A 22,966-nucleotide genomic window follows, 5' to 3' on the forward strand; every position below is an offset into this window, starting at 1 on the left:
TCTCTCCTCTAGCCATTATTATGCTCTCCCTCCACTGCCAGAGACAGTATGCCTCTGAATACCAGTTGCTTGGTATCACAGGTGGGAAGAACACTGTTGGGCTCAGGTTCTGTTTCCCATGGAGATCTGGTTGGCCACTGTGAGAACAGAATGCTGGACAAGATGTGCCCTTGGTCTGATCCAGCAGGGAGGGCATTTCCTATGTTCTTGCGTCCAAAACTGTCTTCCTCAGTAGCTGTTCCTACCTGGCTGTAAAACAGGACTGTACGAAGAATTAGGGTCTGAATTTGCTTGCAAGGTACCTCCCCCCACCTGAAGGGTGTTTCTGAGGGACACTGTGTGCTTGGTCTCAGATAAGCTATGTACCATGTTATATCTGAATATACGTGCATAGCTGTTGTGTTGTCTTTATTTGGACCCCTCTCCCCTAGTTGTGTCATTTGCATATGTGAGGTTGTTGATATTTCTTCTGGCAATCTTAATTCTGGCTTAGAATTCATCCAGTCCAGGCTTATGCATGATGAATTCTGCATATAAGTTAAATAAGCAGGGAGACAACATACAGCCTTGTCGTACTCCTTTCCCATTTTTGAACTAATCAGTAGTTCCATATCCAGTTCTAACTTTAGCTTCTTGTCCCACATACAGTGGTGCCCCGCAAGACGAATGCCTCGCAAGACGGAAAACTCGCAAAACGAATCTCCTATGGGCTTGCTTCGCAAGACGGAAGTGTCTTGCGAGTTCCTGCGGGTTTTTTTTCCTTCCCCCCCCCTTTTTCTAAGCCGCTAAGCCGCTTATCTGCTTATCCGATAAGCTGATAAGCCGCTAAAAGCCGCTAAAAGCTGCTAATAGCGCTAATCCGCTAATCCGTCAATGGGCTTGCTTCGCAAGACGAAAAAACCGCTAGACGAAGAGACTCACAGAACGGATTCTTTTCGTCTTGCGAGGCACCACTGTAAGAGATTTCTCAGGAGACAGACGAGGTGATCAAGCACTCCCATTTCTTTAAGAACTTGCCATAGTTTGCTGTGGTTGACACAGTCAAAAGCTTCTGCATAGCCAATGAAGCAGAAGTAGATGTCTTACTGGAAGTCTCTAGCTTTCTCCATAATCCAGCGCATGGCAGAATACCTTGATGGCAGCAAGTGAGGAGGAATTAAAGAACCTTTTAATGAGGGTGAAAGAGGAAAGTGCAAAATATGGTCTGAAGCTCAACATCAAAAAAACTAAGATCATGGCCACTGGTCGCATCACCTCCTGGCAAACAGAAGGGGAAGAAATGGAGGCAGTGAGAGATTTTACTTTCTTGGGTTCCATGATCACTGCAGATGGTGATAGCAGCCATGAAATTGAAAAACGCCTGCTTCTTGGGAGAAAAGCAATGAGAAACCTAGACAGCATCTTAAAAAGCAGAGACATTTACCTTGCCGACAAAGGTCCGTATAGTTAAAGCTATGGTTTTCCCAGTAGTGATGTATGGAAGTGAGAGCTGGACCATAAAGAAGGCTGATCACCGAAGAATGGATGCTTTTGAATTATGGTGCTGGAGGAGACTCTTGAGAGTCCCATGGACTGCAAGAAGATCAAACTTCTCCATTCTGAAGGAAATCAGCCCTGAGTGCTCACTGGAAGGACAGATCCTGAAGCTGAGGCTCCAATACTTTGGCCACCTCATGAGAAGAGAAGACTCCATGGAAAAGACCCTGATGTTGGGAAAGATGGAGCGCACAAGGAGAAGGGGATGACAGAGGACGAAATGGTTGGACAGTGTTCTCGATGCTACCAACATGAGTTTGACCAAACTGCGAGGCAGTGGAAGACAGGCGTGCCTGGCGTGCTCTGGTCCATGGGGTCACAAAGAGTCGGACACGACTAAATGACTAAACAACAAGAACCGCTAGTTTTGTTTTGTTTTTACTTTGGAGTTAATGTTATTCTCATCATTGTTATTTTCATTATTATTGTAAGCCACGTTGAAAACTTGATATGCCCAAATGATATATAAGCACTTCCTTCCTTCCCCTGTTTTCCTTTTTCCATCTTCAGTCTCACTCCTTGTTTTCATGCTTTTCTGACTGAAAATAGAAGGCTGGATTTGTAGCAACTACAGAGATGCCCAGATCTATAACAACAGGGACATTTAATTATCAGAAGCCTCCTTCCTTCCAGGTAGTTTTGTGCCATTCCCCCACCCCCCAAAAATTGTGCTTTTTGTTCAAATTTGAGTTATAACGGTTCTGCATTTCAGTTACAGATACTGACAAATCTTTAAAAACTACTGATATGGGAAAGTAACAGCAGAAAGGCAGATAAAGGTATAGGGTAAGTGACCCCTGACCATTAGGTCCCGTTGTGATCGACTCTCGGGTTGCAGCGCTCATCTCGCTTTATTGGCCGAGGGAGCCGGCGTACAGCTTCTGGGTCATGTGGCCAGCATGACTAAGCCACAGAGCAGAGCATGGAAACACCGTTTACCTTTCCGCTGGAGCGGTACCTATTTATCTACTTGCACTTAGACGTGCTTTTGAACTGCTAGGTTGGCAGGAGCAGGGACCGAGCAACAGGAGCTCACCCCGTCACGGGGATTCGAACTGCCAACCTTCTGATCAGCAAGCCCTAGGCTCTGTGGTTTAACCCACAGTGCCACCCGCGTCCCAGAAAGGCAGATACACATTCTTTAAACAATTTAACTATACAAATAAAAACCAAGTATTTATAAAGCACGTGCAAAAGTTCTCCTGATAGTCAGGACCAGTAAGCATCTGCTTTGATGACAGCTGAAGTCAGAAGGGAATCAGACCAGACTCCTCCCACCTCAACAGGTGACACATCCCCCTGGGCGGCTTCTTTGTAGAGAAAGACTAGAGAAAGACTCCGTTGCCGCTTGAAGACTAGCCAAGAACTTCCAAATGCACCCAAATGAGTCCCGACCTGGCACAATCTCCTTGCCGCTTTTGTAACTCATTTGAAATTTTATTAGGTGCAACATAATTGATTACATAATCAAACGAAGAACGCACATTATCAAGATATTGTAGCACTTCACGGGACATTTAATCACCCTGCCTGGCACAGTGCCAAAATGAATTAGCCTGCATTAGAGCTGAAACACATCTTAGTCCTCATATTTGTTTCCATCCTTAAGGAAGGAACTTGCTTGTGCAAAAGGGCTCTCCAATTCATCATGAGGTTTCTCTGTTACCCAGGCTGCTATATTATCCAAAAGAAATACCATTAAATTGCTGGGTTATAACTAAGCTAGGGATAGGGAATCATGTGGGCTCTCTGCATGCTGCTAGACTCCAACTCCCATCATCCCTGACCACTAGCAATGTTGGCTGGGGCTGATGGGAGCTGGATGCCAGAAACACCACAAGCTCCCCACCCCTAAACAAAGCAGTACTTTTTCAAAATGCCACATTGATTATTTCCTGGCACAAGGAGGCAACATATAAATATTACAATAAATATTTGTAATATTGATAAATATTGGAATATAGATAAATATATTTCATGCAGACTTTCCAATATAGAGTCCCCAAAGCAGTTTACAATCATTGGGTTGTATTCAACTAATGGACCCAAATTAGTTGGGTCCATTATTTTCAGTGGGCCTACTCTTGAGTGTGACAAACTCTGGAAACTACCCATAAAAGAAGAAGAAGAAGAAACAGGCTATCTTGGACTTTTGACATGCTCTACCACTTTTTATTCTTCCTGAGATATGGAAGATGTAAACATTTATAGGCTCAAGATGCTTAATGCGTCTCACTGGATTGCTTTAAGTTATTATGCTGTATGATAACTAGTGACTTCCAGCTTAAAGGGTGCTATATAAACTATTTAAATAAATAAATAAAGGCTTTAAAGGGTCAGAACAATACCGACAATCTCCTTACAGCAAAAAATAATAATTATTTTTTAATATAAATGATTTTTTGTTATGTCAAGGAAGGTGCATTCATATAAAGACCAAGAAAACTGCAAGCTCTTTTCTGTCTTTACCGTACATAAAAATCAATAAAATAATAAAAAGGTTAATATCCAGGCAATTAAAATCTTGTACCAAGGAGAGCTGAATTCTGCAAAAGTTGCGCAAGTACATTTGAGTAAGTTCTATCTTGCACAACTTATTCCTTAGTTATTATCAGTTTGCCTTGTTGATTCCAGATTTGTTTGTCTGGGGTAGGGTAAAGAACTATCTGCCAGGCAGAGAAGCCACTGGAACTCTCAGCCCTCCCCCTACGTGACTTTGGCTAACAATGTACTCCCAGAAGCACTAGAAAGTCACTCTTTTTTTTTTTTTTTAAAGGAAACACAAGATTTTAAGGAAAGTTAAATCTGTACCCAGTCCCATATTTTACACTTTGATAAAGCTTCTACTTTATGGCAAGCATTTGGCTATAGCTGCATGTCTGATGTAACTGAGAAATTTAAGCCAGAGTTATCAGATATTGCAGCTAAGCTACACTGGTTGTTAGAAATGCCTCCGATGCACCTGAATAAAGCCACAAATCCTACCAGTCCAAACTACCATGTATCTGACTTAGGCCCATCAATTAGGAGGCGACACACCTCCCTCCCTGGGAACCATCGGCATCTGGCAAAAGAAAGCAAAGAAAGCATGGAGCAACTATTCTAGGGGTGGCTCATCATCTGGTTTCAGGAAAGGAGGGTGGGAACTGATACGTTGCATAAAATGCAGCATTGGCCATTTACCAAAGCTAAGCCGGAAAAGAACGCCTCTACTCAGAGCCCTCCCCGCTCTTGCCACTGAAATTATTTAATTCTCATCACCAGACTCCACTGAGGCGATCAACAGCTGCAGGACAGAGCAAAAGAGCAATGACGTGTCTGCAGCACTGACTTCGCATGGGGGAATTTTCTCAACAGCTGAGGCTCAGCGCTCAAGGTGACTCCTAAGTGATTGGTTATTGAGGGAAGAATCAGGGTGGATAGTGAAGGAGAAAATCATATGTCCTTCTAATCACAAAGATATTCATGTGTCTTTTTAATCATGCCGAGAAAAGAGAAAACACAGCTACCAGCAGCAGCATTTGGTCACTTTGAAGGGTGCATGTGGTTTTACAGTGTCCCGAGAGGCCTTGTCTTCCAAGGTCAGATCAATGGCTGCCCTAGCCTGCCTGCCTTGTGAAGTGGGGCTGCCACAATTCCAGTTGCGGCTTTAAATAAACAAAATGTCTAATTGCCCAGATGTTTTTATAGGATAAAGAGTTTTGTTGCACTGGGTGTTGCTCCAAAGACAGGGGCACTGTGACAGGAAACAGGCCAAGGTTCCTTTCAACCCTGATTTGTTTGGGAGAAAACTCTTGATCCTTCCACTCACTCTGCATGGCAGACATTATGGGGGAGCTGGAAGCTCAGAAGTCCACAAAGCAGATATAATAAAAGCACTGACTGTGGTCAAGAGAAGCAAGCGCAAAAAAATGACACACCTGACCTTGGGCTATAATAATTCCATTGATTCTGTAATAACTCTTCCCCTTCAGGCTTTCGCTTCAGGCAGCATTCCATAATCATAGCAACTATATTGCTGGGCAGACAGCAGCTGCCCAATACTTAAGATAAACTGGCATATAACATTAACCTGGGAAAAAGATAATCTCTGTACAGTCAAAGGTTTTATCCGAGTGTAAGGCACCAGGGAGATGAATGACCAATACTTTGTGCAGCTATAAAAGAAATGATTGGTTGTGTTTAGGACTTTTTGAGCTTGAAAACAGATCTTTGCTATGGGCTTTCCACAGGTTGTTGTACAAAACTCTGTGGGATCTGCTCTGCATTGCATGCCTGTATATCATTCATCCACTGAACCATACCAAGCCCAGTTCAATGTAAAGCATAAGATGGTACATTCAAGAGTGGGCAGCCAGTACATACACCAAAATCCCCCACTCATTTTCCATTTCCTGAAAATTCAGAGTTATCTATAGTTTAAAAAGAAAGAAAACAGTATCCCTTACACAGTATAGATGTAAAATAAGGAGGGGTTTGGGACATTGGTAAAGCATTTGCTTTGGTGCATAGTTATTAATTATACTGTATTCCCCCTTGAATTTGGGGATTCTAATGACTGGGACATTTACACACTAGGCAGGTTCAGATGCTCCTTAGCCCAGTCATGAGTGGGGGGAGAACGGCACCTGGCAGGCTCATGACCCAGTTAGGATGATATGGAGGTGCCAACTATATGAACTGATGTCCCCATGCACACACATGAAGGTGCCAGTTCATACAATTGAAATCTCCATCCAATACCAGCTGGGCTGAAAGCTTATTGCCTGCACCATGCACGTCTTTGGGCAAATACGTGAAGGCCAAGAAGAGTGTGGACTGGGCCTCCATGTTGCCTCTATTTTAAAAAGGTAGAAAACGGGATGGGAAAGTTTAGACGCTGTTGCTTCTGCTCTGTTTACAGCTGTTTTGGTTGCCACTGGCCTACTGCACCAAACACACAAAAGAAGCCTTGGCACATGCAATAATTTTAACTATTTGGCATGGCATCATCAAAAAAATATTACGCGAATATCAATGAAGACCCTCATCTTACCAACTTACAAAAGTAGAATATATTCTATGTAAATAGCTCCTCAACGAACACTACAAGTAGCAACACAACATAGCTTTAGATGTTTCACTCACACACACACGTCCAGAGCAAACTCACAAACATACCAACGTTTGTTTCTGATCCATATTTTCAAAGGAAAATTGAGCTGTTAAGGAGTAAGGAGTGAGCCTCTCATATGGCATCAGATTTGATGCGTCTGCTTTAATGTTCAAGGCCACAGGCAACAAGAGGAGGATAACATCAGTTCCTTAAATGCATATCAAAGCAAACAGGTCTGGGTTTAACATGAACACCAGCAAATGAGAAGTTCTATTAAGATAATCATGTTTTACATATATCTTTAAGAACTGGGGAGTTCAGGGAGACATGCCAATTACAGAAACACCCATTTACAACCCCCATGTCAGATTGTCAGAAGGAAAGAAAAATCTCCTGCGGCTTTAACAGATAACGGATGCCTTTCAGGCAAGCCCGGTAGGTATTAAAAGAAGAGCAACTGGTTGCACACTGAAAAAAAAGGCAGCTTTCCTCAGCAGCTGTCAGCAAGTGCAAAGAACGGCATATATACCTCTGCTCTAGCAAACAGAAAGCTCAGGCATCTGTGTTGGGGCGACAATCTGTTTGGAACTGGAATGTATGTAAATACAATCAAATCGGAGACGTTCCTGCCGTCTGTGTAGCAGACAGAATCTATCGCCAAAGCTTAAAACTAACAATGTGTGTCTGCTTTTTCTGCTGAACAAAGGCAGCACCCTGTTCTCCCCCCAAGTTATGTCTATATCAAAAGCCGACAGAACTAAAGGCCCCTGTGATCATTTTCAAAGGCCTTTTTGTCACAGAGTGAGGGTTTGCTTCCAACAGGACCAGCCTCTCCCCTTGCCGCCTCTTTCTTTCATGATGGCACTGCATAAAGATGAAACTTTCCAATGAGGAATATCTCAACCCTCGTCTTTCAGGAGGAGCCACATCAGCACTGGTGCCAAACTATGCCCAGGTGTACATCACACAGGTACTTTTAGTGCAAAAAATCCACCCTGAGAAAACAAACTCCTACCTCCAGCATATGAAAAAGTGACCATATGAATCTTCCAGAGACATGAATAGAAAGCCATACACTGTTTTCAAAATGTGCTTTGTTGCCCTTGATTCTAAGTTTCCCCTTGAACAAAAATCCTTCTTGGTGCTCAATTATAACCGATAAACATCAGGAGCTTTGTACCCAGGGCTCCTGGGTCCCCCATGTCAGTCAACACCAGGGGTCAGCAAACTTTTTCAGCAGGGGGCCAGTCCACTGTCCCTCAGACATTGTGGGAAGCCGGACTATTTGGGGGGGGGGCAGGATGAACGAATTCCTATGCCCCACAAATAACCCAGAGATGCATTTTAAATAAAAGCACACATTCTACTCATGTAAAAACACAAGCCAGACTCCACAAATAACCCAGAGATGCATTTTCAATAAAAGGACATATTCTACTCATGTAAAAACACCAGGCAGGCCCCACAAATAACCCAGAGATGCATTTTCAATAAAAGGACACATTCTACTTATGTAAAAACATGCTGATTCCTGGACCGTCCGCGGGCTGGATTTAGAAGGTGATTGGCCCGGATGCGGCCCCCAGGCCTTAGTATGCCTATCCATGATCAACACCATCACCATCCTATTCTTCAACAATAATGGCCAGACCTCCTTGCCCAGGCCAGCTGAGATAGCTGCTAATCCATTTTAATCAGTCCCATAAGTAGAGAAGGGGGCAAACAACACTTTTTCTCTTTTCCATGAAAACTGCTGGTTGGACACAATTTAACTTTTCTTCTGATCCATCCAGATGAAAAAAGGCTGGCAAAGGATGGGGAAGGTCAAAGATTCCTCTGAAATACTGTAATAGGATGCAAAGAGAGAGGGAGAATGCAATGATAAAAACAAGATCCATCACTACAGTGCTGGTGCCAGGCTCTTTTGCAGTTTAGGCAAGGCTAACTCTTGCACCACCACCACCACCACTCCAAAAAAATTGCTAACTTCAGAAACAGATGTATTGTAGAAAGAATTAAAAGCACAAAATTTGAAACTGCTTAATTCACTTTAGATTGTCAGAATAAGTAATATTTGATTATCCTTCTCAAATACAAAAGAAAATGGTTTAGCACACAAATCATTTTGAATAAGCTTGTGAACTGTGATGTTAAAATTTAAGTCTCTTTAAAGTTTCAATTTCAGGCACATCAACATCTTGCTTTGTGTGCCTCTTCTCTTGCAAATTTTGTCACCAGTTACTACAGGTCAAGTGCTGATGCTTGGGCATGTTCAACTGATATAGTTGTCAGGCTAACTAGTTTCTTTTGCAACACTGTTGAGCATATGTAAGTTTTTATAAGTCTGAGCTTTGAGAAACTGGGTTTACCACTTTCCCGTGACACTGGAAGTGTGGGAAGGATACTTAGAGAAACAGAAACATTAGACACTTTGTGCAGGAGTTTTTGTTGTAGTATGAAGAGAAGTACTCCTTGCAGCAGCATAGATTTTGGAAGCCTTTGAGCTATTGCCATAAGGTCACAGAACAGATATAAAACTGTGCCCCTCAAGGATCAGTACTGCACCTCTTTGTGGTCTGTGCTCTAGGCGGCTGCCTAGCTGGCCTAATGGTAGCACTAGACCCGAGTCACTACAGCTCACAATGACCTGGTTAGCAGTAATAATTTGTCCACCTCATGTTTGATTCCAACTAAATATATGGAAAAAACTTTTGACTGTAAGAGCTATTTGACAGTGGAACGGTCTCTTTCCAGAAGTTGTGGACTCACCTTCCTTGGAGGTTTTAAAGCAGAGGTTGGATGGCCATCTGTCATGGATGCTTTAGCTGAGATTCCAGCATTGCAGGGGGTTGGACTAGATGACCCTTGGGGTCCCTTTCAACTCTACGATTCTATGATTGCATATGCATGGCACCATCAGTGCACATAATAACAGTATGAGCAAGGATGGAACTCTTAAGAAAAAAATGAGCTTCCCACCCAACTCAAATACTGGCCTAGAAACCCTATAAAACCAGGCCAATTTCATATCAAGCTGTCCATCACTAACAGAAATCTTACTATGCAGTTTAAACACAGTGACTAAGTTTGGCTTTGTTTTGCTTTTTAATCCGTGCAGCTTGTCCTTCTGTCCACAGATAGGAAATCACATTTGTAGAAAAAAAACAAGGTAGTGTAGCAGCGATCCAAACTAGGAGTGTTCAAATGGTCACCTCAAATGTCCAATCAGTTTGTAACATTGTTACTTTGACCCAGCTGGAACCTGATCCCATTGTTTTTTTCCTAACATGAGCTGTGCTGTTAAGGCCCAGAGATGCTTCCTGCTGCTTCAGCTGTCTGTCTGATACAAAGACCACGGATGCGACAGGTTCATCCTGCCGCAACCTCACAGCAGACAGGGAGCTAACCAATTTGTTCCTCCTTTGATCAATTGGAACTATTCCCCAACCGAGATGAGTATAGTAAACTGAACATAGCTAAATCAACCCAATAATCGCAAGGTCAGCAAAGGCCAACTGGGGTGCAGACAAAAAGGCTGGAGCAGGCTAACACTCTTGATTGCTTAAGTGTGGTTAAGTAGCCAGGAATGTTACCTCTACATCTACAGAAGGAATTGTGCTGGATACTGACATCTCAGCCTTGGGGGAAATTCTGTCTTACCCCCTTGAGTCTCAAAGTTGACAACATATACTGCTTACATGTTTCCAAAAATTCTCTACATTTGGGGATAATTCTGCATAAGAATCACTGGTGCAGGGTAGAAAATATTGTGGAACAGAAATTTCCCCTCTTTTAGTTTTTCCAAGGACAGTTTTCTAGTTTTAGTTTATTTTATTTCAACCTGACATTTACGTACCACTTATTCAACAAAGCTACCTGGATGGTTCGCAAAAAAACTTAGAAGTACACTAAAAAGGAGGAGGAGCATATGTCAAAACTGTATTAATTTAACCAAGATAAGAGCAGTTTTCAAAATGCATTGGGTCACACAGTTAATTAGTAACATAATTAATGAGTACAATACGAGTTGAACTGGGGAAGCTGAAATGATACGATACTGGTCAAATCTAAAATCAAAGCTGTAATTAACATTTCCCCCCAGGTGAGTCTCCCCAGGAAGCATGCATTTTCTTCATCAAATATTTCAGTTCATCTATTTCTGGCTACTGGAAAAAAGTCAGATATTTATTTTGCATAACAAATTAATAAGGTGTGGTAGGACAGTTTGTAGCCTGCACTGTGAGAGGGCAGGAAGCCAACCAACCAACCAACCAACCAACCAACCAACCAACCAACCCCTCTTCTTGTTACCTTCAAGCTACCACCAAGTGGACATCTTTATTTTATTTTTGCTTCCTCCAACCTTTTGGAAACTTGGTGCTGCAATGGGTCAGTGCATCTAGCTGTTAAGCAGAAAGTTTGTGGTTGAAGCCCATCCAGAGACAGCTGTGGACAGGATTCCTGCATTACAGGGGGTTGGACTGGATGACCCCTGGTACACCCTTCCAAATCTACAATTCTATGATTCAGCTGTAACACTTCACACGCCGAGGACTGCTTGTGCCATTGAGAGTATAATTGTGGCAGAGAGGGAAAGCCCCTATTGTGTGAAAACCCCAGCACTTATTTTAAACATGAGGTTGCACTATGCTCCAACTAATTTCAGAATCCAGTACCATGCCTAATGGAAGCAACACCTTCCACTCAGCCAGTAAAAATGAGTATCAGCCAGCAGCCATACCTCATACTAATTAAATGAAGTATCCTTTTGCATTTCCTGAACAAGTCCAGGCCAGTCCCCTTTCAACAAGGACGAGGGCCCATTGCTAATGAACTGTTAGGCATACTCCATTTTATATTTCCAGAGAACTTCCAAGTTCACTCGTTTTTCAGCAAAGGGTAGAGCCAGAAATAGACTGAACAAACAGAAATGCCCCATGGTTAGGATTTCACCCTATGGCATGACATTTAATTAACTCAGCTCAGGGTGTCTCAGGAGCTCTCCACCTGTGTCGTTCATTACAAAATTTAAGTCTGGCCCCTTTGTGAAAAGCCCCCTTCACATTCAGGGAGCTGCTGTGTTAGAATTATTTCCCTAAAGCACAGTGAACTTTTTTCAGCATTCTGCCCAGGAGGTTGCTCCAAGCTCCATGACACACCAATTCAGCTTTTTCAGACATTTCCAGGAGGCTGATCCATACCACATTTCACCAAGACATGCTGCTCCTTTGATGGACAGTGATGTCAGTGGGCTTTTCTGTCTGTCTGTCACTCACACTTTAGCTAGACCCCTTCTTTACCACCACCACCCCAGTTTCCTTGCCTCCAAACCTCGTTTGTTCTTTGTTTTCAGGACTAATCAAGGACTTAGTGGAGAATCAAGATTTTGGCTCAAGGGCTGCCCAATAATCACTACCCAAGCTTTAACGTTTAACCTTCCTGTGAACTTTTGACTCTCCTATGCAGCAGAGCCTCTAAAAGAAAAGCAACGATTTTACAACCAAACACAAAATGGCTGAAAGTCCTACAGAATTAGTAACACATGGTATACAAGATTGCCATGGGTTATGTGATATACTTTCCAATTCAAATTTTTTTAGAAACCCTACATCAGTAATCAGCAGTCACATTCCATGCTTCTGTGGGATCAACTATATATGACACTTCTGTGGAACTTCTGGCCCTCCAAATGTTGTTGGACTATAACTCCCATCATCCCTTATCATTAGACACTGGCTGGGGCTGAAGGGAACTGAAGTCCCAACTACAGCTGAAGGGCTACAATTTCCCCATCCCTGAACTACAGTTATAAGTCTAAATAATATTAGACATATCTACTGAGCTCAATGATCATAAAGCTGACTTTCATTATGATTCTCCATTAAACATTTATTGAACATCTTCGGGGAAACCCAAAGTTAAAGAACAACATACAAGGCCAAATATCACCTGCAGGGAAGCAGAAAGAGAAGTGAATACATTACGAGCACACTCAGTGCTATCTTCCTGAAGTGTTTTCACAGCCTTCTCTGTGCTGTCTTGCCCAGGCCCAAATCTATGACCCTGCACTTCCCAGCATCCCAAACTTAGAAAGAACCCATAAGGCTCCATTTTCACTCACAGCAGAAGCCATTACACACTTCCTGTCAAATACGTTTGAATGTGAAAAGGCAACACCCTACAGAGACCATGTCAAAGGATTGCTAGATCTCGGGTTTTGAAGTCTCCAACCCAGAGTCTCAAAGGGAAGTAGTTAAATCCATGGGTGCAGAGCAAGAAGCAAGGGAAGGACTTTTTTGGGTTAGAAGCTGAAGGGAGGAGGATTATTTTGGTCAGAAAATCTGATCTTAAGACAGCAATGACTTGAGAATGCACTGCCCTGATACTGCTGGATATGGAACTGCCTGGTCTTGATCTTCCCGTGTGTGTGTGTGTGTGTGTGTGTGTGTGTGTGTGTGTTTTCCTCCACAGCAGTGAAGCAGCAACAATATAATCTGTTGGAGAGTAGACAACGCACGTGAACACATTTTGACTGCTTTAGTCACTACTGCTGGTGGGATGGGGCAGGAGCAGCAAGAGAAACGCCCCCACATCAAGGGACAGAAATGTGTGATGACACCTCTCCCTGGCTGCCATTAGCCCAAGTGAGAGTAGTGGACACCTGCTCTTTCCTGTGGCTATTGCAGAACTTGAACAAAACATCAACATTAACAGCCAAGGAAGGCCTGATGAGTGGACAGATAACATAGCTGTCTTCAGTCAGTCTGCATTGAGCCAGGAGCCACAGGCTTACCTGCTGCTCTAGCCCCAGGGCCAAAATAATGGGAGAGGCTATTTTCAGCACTTGGAACATAGGAGCTTTCCCAGTCAACGCTGCCTTCTTATTTTGAAAAAGAAAATTGACACAGAGCTTAAATATAAGGTTGGGTTAAGCCCCTTAGGGAAATCAGTTATGGTTGGTTTAAAATCACAAGTCACACCACCTTAGGAGGTTAAGGAGACACATTATTATCACCATTTCCCCCACAAACATTTCAGTGGAGAGAGCACTGTCTCAGGCCACCCAAATATTTTTTTGCAACCAGACTTGCTATGCCTCCCAACCCAACACTTGATCCCATGTGCCATGCTGGTGCTCCATGCAGTATATCTGGAAGACCTGCCATTAACTGCATTTACAAAGTTCAATGCCATCCAACACTCAGTGATGTCCAACGATCTGTGTTATTTTAAATATTGTGATTCTCCCCATCGGAACGTGATGGACAGCTAATAAGAAGGCAAGCCAAAGTGCTGAATGGGGGTAATTATGTGGTGGTTCAATAGGCTGAGACGACAACTGCGTGGATCTTCTACTGTGAAATGTAAGCATGTCCTTTCCCCAGGGCTCTTATTTAAATACTGCTCCATCTCCCACAGCCTTCTGCTGGAAGGATACTGCTCGGCACACTCCTCATAAAACCACATAATTATGAATAATGCCTCGCTTTAACAAAATAAATCACCAAGCGTCCTAGAAAAGGCGGCTAATTCTGACATACTTCAGGAATTTTATTAAAAATGCCAAGCAAAATGAGGCACCCTTTTCCCTGAGAGGCTGCTTCTGCTTTTTCACCGCTTGCCAGTCTAATAGGGATTCAGTGGGACAGGATATGTCAGGGGGTGGGAGACAGAATGGTCACCTGATGGCAAGTCCAACCTGAATTTAAAAATGCTTTAAGAGTGAGATCCAGTGGCAGAATGGGACTTTATCTATTGACATATTTAAGACTCTTGCACAGGAAAACTGTCTTCTCAATGGCCAAAGTAGCAAAATAGAACCTCCAGGTTCAGAGTCAGTACACCTCTGAATACTAGATGCTGGGGGGCAAACAACAGGGGAGGCCTTCGCATCCTTCTTGTGAGGTTTTAAAGGCTTGCGATTGGGCACTAGGAGGAGCAACAGGCCGTACCAGATGGATCTTTGCCCTGGTCCAGCAGGGCTCCTCTATTTATGTTTTTTTGCCTCTTTTTTGTTTTTGTTTTCAAAAGCAGTACAGCATAGTTTGCAGTTATGGTTCGAGGCTGCCTTTTAAAAACCCCAGAGTTCTTTACAAACACATGTGTGACTGAAATTTCCCCAAGCTCCTAGGTGGCTTCCTGAATCTTAAAGAAGCTGGAGTTGACAGCACAGTGTGATAGGGTGTTGCTGCTGCACAGCTCCTACAGCATTTAATGCCCCTAGAGTTGCATCCAATATTAGTGCATTAGAGAGACTCTTGCTGTTGTTGTGCATGTGGGCTCCATTTCTGGTTTAGACCACTTCAAGGACACTCTAGTGCCCAGTACTCTAGATGCATTAAAACAGTTAAGTTAAGCACTAACGGGCGAGACAGAATCCAGGTCATATTCCACTGCGCTACAGAGCAAAGGAGAGATGGGAAACCAGGCCACACCAGCAGATCTGAGAACACCTGCATTTGCCTCTTCCTCAGCTGTCAACTAGCAGCAGCCATTTTGTCAGGCTGAGGGAGTGAGGGAGAGATGGGAAGCAGGCCCGCCTTGTTAGCTCTCCTAAGAAAGTAGTGCTCGAGCGTGCTCACTTTCCTTCTCCCTCCCCATCTGCTTTTCCTTTTGTTTCACATATTTCAGATTGTAAGTCTGAGGGACAAAGGCTGCTTCTTTTAAAAACAATGATTTGTAAGTCTCTCAGGAGCCCTTTTGGCTGAAGTGGGTTAAAAATGCGTTAGATAAATGTGTGCATGTTTGTTTACAGAATTTATGGGGAGGAGGGGGGATTCAAATCCACCTTCAATTCCACTTTAGGTAGACTTTGGTGGCAACCCTTTCTTTTTATAAGCAGAGCACAATATGGGCTGTGCTGCCAGTTCTGCCCAGCTACATTTCTAGCCTAGCATAAGTTGAGGTGGTCCAAGGAGAACCATTTTTAATTACTTTTAAACACTTTGGAGAGGTGGCAGGGAAATCAGTAATTGTAATTACTTATTGGTGTCAAAGCCTTTGAAAGCCATCTAAAGGGTTTTGAAGTACCTTAACATGAATGCAATCCTGCTGTGTGAGCTGGAGGAAGTAAATCCAATCGCCCCACCTTTTGTCTGCCTCCAAGGTTTGGATTACAGAAATCCGTTAGCAGAGGGCAATTCGAGGGCAATGTTCTTAATAGCTGGTGCAGCCCACCTTTTAGTCCTCAAAGCAGGACAAAAACATCTGACCAATATATTTTAAGTGAAATGAATCCATGGAGATGGATTGTTGTGAATCCATGTTACAAGAGCTCTTGGTGCCTCACCACCACCCTTTCCTCTCGCTTTGCATAGACCAATTAGTTTCCAATCTTTATTTACATATGTGAGAACTGTTAAGCATCCATAAATTTTTATGCCAGGCCTCTAGAGAGATAATTTAGAAGTTGGGAAAAGCAATTATCCTGTAGGCTGACAAAGTCCTCACCACCTCAGCAGCCAAAAAGCAGCCTCAGCCATTGCACCCCCACCTGCTCGCAAAAGCTACCACTTTCTCCTTGATTTTAGGGTGCAACTACCCATTGCAAATTAACACAAGCCTGTCACCAAAAAGAGCTAACTCATTTCCCATTAACCCAATAAAGAAAGCATACTATACTTGCATACCGGATAGCACTTTTTAAAAACATAGTGCCTGTGATAAAATGTTGCAGCACATCCCTACTTGCTAGGATGAGTGTTGCTGTTCAGGGCTGCAGACAGCCAGGATGTGGAGCGTTGGAGTGCAGTTCAGGCCTTAGAATTTCATAGCTATACAGCAGGCAAGAGTGGATTCTGAAGAGTGGAAAAGGAACAGATTCCTTTTTGCTCTCCTCTCTATGACTTAGAAATGAGGAGTCGGAAGGGACCCCGAGGGCCATGTAGTCCAACCCCTTGCAATGCAGGAATCTTAACACATGGTCCTCCATCCTGTATGAAACCATACCGAGCCCCGCTTAGCTTTGCAAACGTGCTAGAAGTTTTATTGCTGCGTCACTCATGAAACATTCCCATATAGTTCAGGGAGGAGAGTTAGAAACCCCTAATGAGCAGTTTGGAGCATGAGCAGGTTGATTTCCACCTTTTTGCCCCTCCTCCCCCACTGACACCACAATATTCTATTGGAAGCTCACAGATACTTATTAGACCACTTTGTATTTTAGAAAAAAAAAACCCTTTTAATTTTAGAAACACCTTAAGTTAAAAACTTTCCTGCTCTTAGAGAGAATGATGAACCCTCCCCCCAAAAAAAATTCCCCAAGAGGCAAGAAATAGGAACAATGGTTTACCAGGAACAACAAACCATCAAGATACGGGGGGGGGGGGGGGGGCTGAGTGTGTTGTGAGAACTCAAATGCCAAAGGATTGGGTCCAATCCTTCCTCACTCTCTTGAAATTAGTTAAGTTGCCTTAAATACCCCCCCAAAAAAACCCCCAAGATACTTTCCCCTCAAGATAGTTGATATAAAAACTGTGGTGAGATATATATATTTGCAAAGAAAGTTTTCAAGCCATCAATCAAAGCTGGCCTGAGGCAACTGCCTCCCTCTGCTACTTTGACCACACTGCTCTCTTGAGATAAACACAGGACTTTTTACAATTATCTTTTGCCCACAAGCAAAACCAAAAGGGGAGGGGGAGCAAATCTTTCTACCAGTCAATAATAGAAACTTTCAATAGATCACAAAGAGAGATATTTTCAGTGTGTTTCAAATCAAGTTCAAAAAGACAGCTGGTGAAAAGGAAGTGCGGGGGGGGGGGGAGTCACTTATCTGCAGCTTTTTGCACTTTTGGGAAATGGTGTTAATTCTCACAATTTAAAAAGAAAACATCTCTGACTTATTTCAAGAAAAAAAGGAGGTATTTGAATCTCATCATTCCCACTCCCCACTTCCACAAAGCACTCAGTCCGGATTAGGGTCCTGGCTGACTTCAGCGAGGTAATTCTTACCATTGAGGCTAACTAGTCAATTTAGGAACAAGTGCTTTGAATGCTTGAGGCAAAGTTCTTCCAGAGAGGGAAGAGGGTGGGGGTGGGGAAGGTAGGTTTAAAAAACTTCTATTAGCCTGTTCTGACATCAATCTACACTGTGAAGCCCAAGACACCAAAGCAGTTGGCCCCTCACACCCCACACCTGTGACTTGCTTTCCTGAGGCGGCACTTAGTCCCCCTAGGTGAGGTCTGCCTCCTCCATACATTCTCCCTAGCCTAGCAATATCTACTCTAATCTTCACCAACCTGGTGCCCCTTCAGATGTTTTTCACCGCAACTGCCCATCAGTTCGTCTACCCCAACTGGGAATAGGGAATAGGGAACAAATGTCCGGCAACTTGAGGTCCTTGGATCTGGCACCTTCTGCATGGAAAGTGGTAGTTTTACTGTACAACAGATCTGTATCTGCCCCTACTGAACATACAAACACAGGAAGCTACCCCACACACCAGACTAAAGTTCCTCAGAGTTATTCTCAGGCGGTTCTGGGGTGGCGCAGTCTTTTACTTGGGCGGTGGCGGAAGATCTCCGCTGGCAGGTAGGCAAGACATAATGCCACAAAGGGGTGGGATTTCCTCTTCAAACTGACCAGCCTGTCCAATGAGCAGTTTGCAGGACACAACAGAGCTCCGACACCACACCTATACATAGAAGTTTGGTTTGACAAGCACCTTGTCCGCATCCTCAGTCCACAAAAGTTGGAACTGATCCCATAAAACCAGATCAGATGATGCATTGCACCTGCAACAACAATGGCATTAAAGTAGTCATGCGAGCGAGCAACTTTATCCCCATTGTGCCTCACAAACTTGTCACAGCGGGCCTCCAGGGGTTTCGAGTCAGCATCCGCCAGGGCAGCTGTTAGCATACCCCACAACACTCAGAAAAGTTCTCCTGGAAGCAGTGGAGGCAGAAAAAGAAAACCCTCTCTGCTACTTTCACTGCTGAATGATACACATGTTTGGAAGCCTTCACAGAGAGTTTCATGCCATTTGTGCTCCAGTCGCCTCCCACCCATCCCCCGGGCTTTTCCCAGTTCCGCTACCTGAGATCCTTTTGACAGGAAATCCTGGAGACTGAAACCAGGGCCTTCTGACGGCAAATGGTGTGCTCTACCACTGAGCAACAGCTGTAAAATGACCTTCTAAAACAGGCCAGGTGTTTTATATCTACATGTGATAGCTATTGTGTGGGATGGCTGATTTACTGGCTTCTTGAATGCCACACACCTCATTCATGGCTGAGCTGAGCCAGGAACTATCGGCTTATATCAAACGCTCTTAACCATTGCCGGCCACCATGAGGTTCTCGTGCTTCCAGAATGCATTACTAGCTTAGTGTCTGTCAGGCCCCATCATGACAGGCCTTTAGGAATGCAAGACCTACTTGTTTTTGCTGTTTTTCCTTAAGATAGAATTTACTGAGTTCCTGATGGCTCTTGGTTGCAATTATGGATTGGATTTTACCACTCTGTGAGCTAAATGTCTGTTTTATTATCATGGTTGGCTTTTAATTATTTGATGCCTGTGATTGAATTGTATTTTATTTACCCGAAATTGTGGCTTTAAAGTATTTTAAATAAGTAAAAAGAACATAAATGCAGTGGTACAATAGCGGAACCGGGGGAAAGGAGAGGGAAACAAACTAGGTTGTTCACGGGGTTCCTGGTGGTCAAAATCAAAGTACAAGAAAAGAAATATGTGCTCTAAGCACCCATATCTCTTCCACACCCCTATAAAACCAGCAGGCACTTCCTTCACTTGTAAAGAAAAAAGGAGGGGCAAATTTATTTAAATTCGTTTAATTGGACGTTGTATCTCCAATTCAAATGGCACGTAATAGTGTACCCTTTTCCTCCCCACAACATTTGCTTCACTCAAGTGTAAGCTGCATCTTGCAGCTTCAACAAGCATTGGTTGGACCCAGAACATCTGGATTCTGTCCTCCTTCACTTGAAGTGAAGGCAGTTTTCAGCGTAAGCAAGACAACTTGCCTTATTTACAATCTCTAATGTACTGGAACTGGCATGAAATGAGGTACATTGGGTGCCCACGTTAAGAGTGGATTCTTAGAAACAGCCTCCATCACCCAGCCCTGTTGCAACAACGAACAAGCCACAGAGGTTAATATGAATGTGGAATGATTTTGCCTCCTTCCCTTGATAAATGAGCAGGGCCAATAATTGCACTTTGGCAAAGAATTGGAGGATGGGGGAGGGGGGAACCCCACTCTCGCTGCTGATCTGCAATTGAGAAAAAGAGCAACCAGCTGCTTTCTGGACAGACCTAGGCAGCACCCTTCATCTCAAAGCAAGGATGAAGGGTGGGGGGTATCCACAACCTCTCCTCCTCCCTTCTCATATTTTCTTCTCAACTTACATAGGCCAATGAAGCATCCTCCCAGCAAACTAGTCAACTGGGATAGTTATTCCTATGAACCTCCACACCTGCACTCAGCGGCAATGGATAGCAACAGAAGAGGCACAGAAGCGTCTCTGTTTAAACAAGAGAAGGGAGAGAGGGAAGCTCCAATTTCACCTCTAGCTGATTTCTGTCTTCTGGTTACCTACTGCACTTCCATGTCCCAAACTGGCCAAACATGTAAGGCTGCTGGTTGCTCTCTGCAACTTCCCTGCCTTCTTTCCTCAATCTCATCTCCAACTGTGCAATAGAATGCAAGTCTTAGACTTCTCTGTAGATAATTTGATGCTCAAGGCCGACATTAGCAATGCCTGTCTCTCAGCTAATCAGCAGGCAATTAGCTAGGAGAATTCAGTATGGTGCATGAGATGGAGAGTAAACCCGCAGACGCTAAATTATCATTTCACAGTGATAATACACTGCAGTCTCTTCCTCCCCCCAATTCCCCTTCTTTCGTTTTTACTTTTAAAAATACATTAAAAAAAACACACACATACAGACTTCTGCTTAATCCAATATCACATTCATCACTAGATTTGAGAACTAAATTGTAATAATGGAACAAACGATTATTTTGGAACATACAAAATACGCTTTCATTTGAATGAGCCATCAAGAGCAGTGGGGAGAAAATGGCCTAATACTCGCATGTTCTTTCCATCAAAACTCGTTTTAAATTGTTGTTGAATATTGTGAAGTTTTAATTAGCTCTCACACTAGCTCTTTCCTGCAACATTTTTTAATAACTGATTGCAGGCAGGGGAAGCACACTGCGGAGCTGAGAGATGACATATGACAGAGAGCCAAAGGAGGGGGGAATAACCTAATGTGTAAGTGTAGATTAATTAACTTAATTTTTTAGAAGGGAGGCAATTTTTAGTATCATTTAGGGTTGCAGCCCTACACACACTTAACATGGGAGTAAATCCCACACAAAACACAGTGGGATTTGATCAATGAGGAAATATGTACAGGATCGTATTGCACATGATGTTCAGCAGTTGAGAGTCATAGCCCTGAACATCTTTACTCAGACTTAAGGCCTACCATTTTCAACAAGTCGTACTCTTAAGGAAGTGTGCACATGCCTGCAACTTTAACCAATTTCTCTGGTCACTTCAAGTGTGCTGTTGAAACTATACCGAATGGGGAAACAGCTTGTGCATAACTACCCCAAAAAACCAAAACTAGGTTTGCAATTTTAACAATGAAACAAAAAAAGAACAAACCAAGCAACAGCTTGAGGAAATGTCATTTTTCTTCTTCTTCATGGCTGATGCTCTTTTTAAAAGGAAGGGTAAATATACAGATATCAACAGGGCATCGTGGTTACATAATCTCACATCTGTCACAAAGGCCGGAGCTCCTCAACTTAGAATCAACATGGTACAAGGTATATTATTAGATCAGTTCCATCCAGGATTATCTCAGGACAGTGTCTCACTTCTCCTTGACATACATTCATGCTCTGCCTACACCCACATCATCTTCCAGGCATCATATCATCAGGCTGCCAATTCACTAAGGAATTGCCATCGATTAATCACATGAATTTTCGTCAATGAACTGACTGATTGAAATGACATAAATCTACATACTAACAAGATGACAGTTTTGAAGCAAAAAGCGTAAGCGTCATTTTTACATGACGAAAAACGGGAATTCATTTTGTGTGTGTCAGAGAAAGGGGGATGCCTTTTAAGGTACTGTCATCTGTAGTTTTTATAAATCTTGCATTAATTCTACAAAACTATCTGATCAATCAGGGCTCCCTTTTAACATTTGTTAATCCAACTGATTAAACACTAAACGATTGGAGAGAGAAAGTAGAGTATAAAGGTGCAAGTAATTAGGCAATGCAATACTGAGGCAGTTTTGGAGTTGAAGATATCATTATCAAATGCTACAAAGGTATTGTCTAGATTGGATCTCTCCCGTCTTGTTCACATCAGCCTTTTCCTTACCCAAGTCAAATCTGGGATTAGTGGGGAAACATGGTTCTCCCCAAACTTGGTTCACCTGTCAATTGCTGCTCTTCAGCAGGAACAAAATGCACAGGAACCAGGCAGCACAAGGTGCTCCTGCTCAACCAAAAACTTATCATCAACTACAAAGTCACGTTAAACTTTGGACTAGATAATGTCTTATGAAATCCCAGACTGCAACTCAAGTTGTAGCCTTTGACCTATAAATCTTAAATAGTCTGAGTATCTCAGAAATTGCCTCCTACTACAGGATCATCCTCAAATTTAAGAGCAGCTACTGAGGCATTGCTTCCACTTCCCGCTTTATTTTGAAACCAACTCTCCTTCTCCAAGAAGAAGGGCTTTTTCAGTTGCTGCCCTGAATCTGGTCTGGATATTCTAAAACTAAGTGACATGTTTTGGGGGTCACTGTGGAGAAGGCCCTGCTCTGGGAAATATCTAAGTGTACCTCAAACAATGGAGGGACCACAGCAGGACTTCGAAAGGTAGGTTCACATGGGAGGAAGCTACCCTTCAGAACATTTTATTCCTTAAGGGGCTGTGGAAGAAATGCTACCTGCAACCCTCACTTCTGCTTCAAGGAAAAGAGAGGCAGTTTCCCCCCTCAGCATTCACAGAAGTGGATGTGACTCCTGAACTGTCCAAAATGCACATACACACTACAAAATATGGGTTAAGAAAGACTTGTTGTGGATTAAAGCACAGGTCAGGCAATCTACCAGCCATGCAATGGGGGGGGGGGTGTATCATTTTTGAAATGAGAAGCATCTCTCATTGTAAATTCTTCTTCCATCCTCTAATATAGGACATGTTAATTCCGAGATGCCTATAGGCAACACACACAAAAATTCAATAGGGATACATGCCACAGTAGTAAAAATTCCTGGATATCTAGAACGTTTGTTTCAGGTTCCGTGTAGCAAAGCTACTGGCAA

The 22,966-nt window shown here is 43.2% G+C and overlaps 1 protein-coding gene and 1 long non-coding RNA gene across 46 annotated transcripts in view; one reads left to right on the top strand and one right to left on the bottom strand.

The window, feature by feature from the left end:
• MSI2 (musashi RNA binding protein 2) overlaps positions 1-22,966 on the bottom strand; it is a 448,144-nt gene that overhangs the window by 132,477 nt on the left and 292,701 nt on the right. The gene's annotated exons all lie outside the window — the stretch shown is intronic.
• Positions 170-5,579, top strand: LOC308464178. Its single transcript, XR_013979923.1, has 4 exons — positions 170-298; positions 2,047-2,169; positions 2,249-2,322; positions 4,801-5,579. It is a non-coding gene; the product is annotated as an uncharacterized lncRNA (long non-coding RNA).

The sequence above is a fragment of the Podarcis pityusensis genome (genome assembly GCF_964106645.2).
Source record: "Podarcis pityusensis genome assembly, chromosome: 15".
Taxonomy (NCBI): Eukaryota; Metazoa; Chordata; class Lepidosauria; order Squamata; family Lacertidae; genus Podarcis; species Podarcis pityusensis.